We start from the raw sequence: 3,764 nt of genomic DNA, 5'->3' as shown, positions 1-3,764 counted from the left end.
TGTTAAAGATCTTTCCTCATTTTTAAGTTAGGTTGTTTGTTTTTGTGGTTATCTATTCAATTTTCTATCCAGCTTTTGATTCTGCCATTTACAGAGCACTGTACATCAGGTGTTGTGGGAAGCCCTTAACACATACAGTCTCATTTTATCTTTACAACAGCCTTGAAACATACAATAAGAATGATACATGACAGATGAGGCATCAAAGCCCAGACAGGTTAAACTACACGCCAAGGTCACTTAGCTAATAAGTGTCCGAGAGGGTCATCAGACCAGACCTATCTGATCCTAGCCCGGATCATAACCTAGAAGCCCTTACTGCATCTGTCCACTGTGCAGGTTGATAGGGAGGCTGGGGCAGGACCCTCTGGCAAATCACAAGGGTCTCTCCCCTACAGTCCAGGGCGCTGCGAAGACAGCAGATTGGGAGGTAGGATCCTGGGATCTGCTGATCTCAGCCCTGCTCTGACTAGCTGGGGAGCTTCTGGCACAGTCACCTCGTGGCGCTTGGCCTTAGTGACAGCATYGAGTCAAGGGATGGGAAGGTGTTTTGAAAAATTAGTATGTCAGAAAGGAGTGAAGTAGTGCTAGGAGTCCTGAGGTTGGTGCATACATCGTGCCTATGTCTTGCCCCATCTCAGAACTCAGAGCCTACCTCCTGGCTGGGGGCTCACAGAGGGTCCTGGCTGGTAGAAGTCTTGTTTTCTGGAGTGCCAAACACCTACAGGGTTGGAGCAGAGAGCCTAGGGAGCCCGGTGCTGGCCTCCTTGTTGGGATTGGCCTCTGCTGCTCAGGGGTGTTCAGGAGGCAGAGGGAAGGGCTGAAGGAGTTATGCGGGTATAGGGAGTTGAGGCTTCCAGGTCCCACGTTGCCATGGTAACCGGTGAGACTGCAGGCAAATTAAGCTCCAGGACACCTGATTAGCACCAATTCTTTCCCTTCTCTGGTTCCTTCTCTGCTTTGCCCCGTCTCATTCCACGTGAGTGCAACCCTAATGGCACCTCAGGAGAACACCTGTCCACCTTGGAGGAGGCTCAGCCAGAACCTGAGCCTGTCTGCTCTCTGATTCCAAACTAATGTTTAACCAGGAAGTACATTTCGGTTAGGAATACTCTTCACTGAAGATGTGGACATCGAAGTTCAGGGAGGGCAGAGAGATTTGCCAGACTTCACTGTCCTGCCATCTGGTGGTGGATAAGAGGATTAGCTAGCGTCCCCTCCAGCTGTGGCTGCCCTGGAGAAAACCGCAATGTTTTCGGAGGATAAGAGAGGGAAGAGCGGTTTGGTAAATGCACCATCATTACTTTAAGGCATAATCCATGGCAGTATGCTCCTAGGTGCTTGAGATATCTAACCAACTGTTGGGCAAAAAGCAGCATAAATTTTGGCACCTGAGAGAACACTGCACATTTTCTCTAGGGGGTCACCTCCAAATGCCATCAGAAGCTTGGAACTCATACACTCATAAGTCACTGGTTCTTGCTAACACTCGACACATCACAGTAGAGGTGGATTCTAAAGATTCACTCTAGCCGGGCTTGGTAGTTTACACCTGTAATCCTAGCAGTCTGGGAGGCCAAATTGGGAGGATAACTTAAGCCCAGGAGTTTGAGACCAGCCTGAGCAACACAGTGAGCCCTCCTCTGTACTGTTAAAATAAATCAGCTTGACATGGCGGAATGCACCTGTAGTCCCAGCTACTCAGAAGCCTGGGCACTTAAGCCTAGGAGTTCAAGGCTGTAGTGAGCCGTGATTATACCACTGCACTCCAGCCGGGGTGACAGTGGGAGACGCTGTCTTTAAAAAAAAAAAAAGATTAATTCTAGAGATGTGCTTTCTCTGATTTGATTTATTTTGGGGAACAAGTAGCTCTGAAACTAAAAAACGTTATGCTGAGAACTCTAGAAATACGGAAAATGATTACTGAAATTGTACTACTGGTTCTGTTCATTGGGAACTGTATTCCTGAAATTGATGCAATAACGGAGATGTAGTGGAGAAAGGGAAGCTGGGAGAGGGGGAAAGAGAAAGAGCTCAGGCCTCTCCAGAAATCATCACCTTTGGCAAATAAGAATAAAAACGGTAAGAATGGAAGCTAACTACCAGTCAGGAGAGGTTAGGTTTTGTTATGACACCGTCCAAGATAAACAAAGCCGCCTGACCGACACTGGTCTAAGTGGTGAGGACAGGTTTTATTCAGCAATACTATGGCAGCAAGGAAGAGAGAACAGTGTGGACTGAACTCAACTTTTCCAAAACAAAAGGCTGGAGACTTTTAAAGATGGGTTGTGCTCAGGAAAAGGTGCTGAAAGTGTGAATGGGTTAGGCTGTGTTAGGTAGGCCACCTGGGTTTGTTGACTGCTATCTATCTGAAGGACACACATACTTCTCGTGTCTTTGTGACTGGGGCAGTGGTGCAAGTTGGAGCAAGGTGCCCACAGTTAGACCCTCAGCCTCCCCTAGAGACCTGGAGAGACAGTGAGAGTTATCTCCCTGAAGGCTTGCATTTTATTATTATTATTGTTTTTGAGATAGAGTCTTGCTCTGTCACCCAGGCTGGAGTGCAGTGGTGCGATCTCGGCTCACTGCAACGTCTGCCTTCTGAATTCAAGCAATTGCCTTGCCTCAGCCTCCTGACTAGCTGGGATTACAGGTGCATGGAACCATGCCCGGCTAATTTTTGTATTTTTAGTAGAGATGGGGTTTCACCATGTTGGTCAGTCTGGTCTTGAACTCCTGACCTCGTAATCTGCCCGCTTCAGCCTCTCCAAGTGCTGGGATTACAGGCGTGAGCCACCGTGCCTGGCCAAGGCTTGCATTTTAAAGAGAAGACTCTGAGGTCCTGAAGGAAACAGTTTTGGGTGGTAGTTTTACAACCCAACAAGAGAGGAAGGCTTTATAATTGCAAGTTTTCTAAAGTAACAGCTCTATAGGCGGTTGAGGGGTGGTGATGCACAGCTCTGTCTGCCTATCTCTAGGTATTGGCCGGAACAAACAGTCAAATCTCCTGGCAGCCTTGAGCTTTTATTTAAATTAAAAAATTTTTTTGAGACAATATCTCACTTGTCACCTAGGCTGAAGTGCGGTGGTGATCATAGTTCACTGAAGCCTGGACCTCCTTGGCTCAAGTGATCCTCCCACCTCAGCCTCCCAAGTAGCTGAGACTATCGGTGTGCATCACCATATCCATCTAATTAAAATTCCTTTTTGTAGGGATAGGCTCTCCCTCTGTTGCCCAGGCTGGTCTTGAACTCCTGGGCTCAATGGCTTCTCCTACCTCGGCCTCACATAGTGTTGGGATTACAGGTGTGAGCCACCATGCCCGGCCATACACAGGCCTTTAGCTGGGGTTAGGGTCATCCTAGAGACAGGGCCTTAGGCTTCCAGATGCCAGGCTAGAGTTCAGTCATCTGTTAGTGCAGAGGCTACAACGGAGCCATTAATGCTGGGAGTTCTGTAGTTTTCGTTTGTTTCTGGGAAAACTTTAAAAAATTGTAACATGGCCGGGCACGGTGGCTCAAGCCTGTAATCCCAGCACTTTGGGAGGCCGAGGCGGGTGGATCACGAGGTCAAGAGATCGAGACCATCCTGGTCAACATGGTGAAACCCCGTCTCTACTAAAAATTCAAAAATTAGCTGGGCGTGGTGGCGCGTGCCTGTAGTCCCAGCTACTCGGGAGGCTGAGGCAGGAGAATTGCCTGAACCCAGGAGGCGGAGGTTGTGATGAGCCGAGATCGCGCCATTGCACTCCAGCCTGGGTAACA

The sequence above is a fragment of the Sapajus apella genome, unplaced genomic scaffold (assembly GCF_009761245.1).
Source record: "Sapajus apella isolate SASKATOON/1434 unplaced genomic scaffold, GSC_monkey_1.0 scaffold12, whole genome shotgun sequence".
In the NCBI taxonomy this organism is placed as follows: domain Eukaryota; kingdom Metazoa; phylum Chordata; class Mammalia; order Primates; family Cebidae; genus Sapajus; species Sapajus apella.
The sequence above is the reverse complement of the archived record's forward strand: the minus strand, read 5'-3'. Positions refer to the sequence as shown.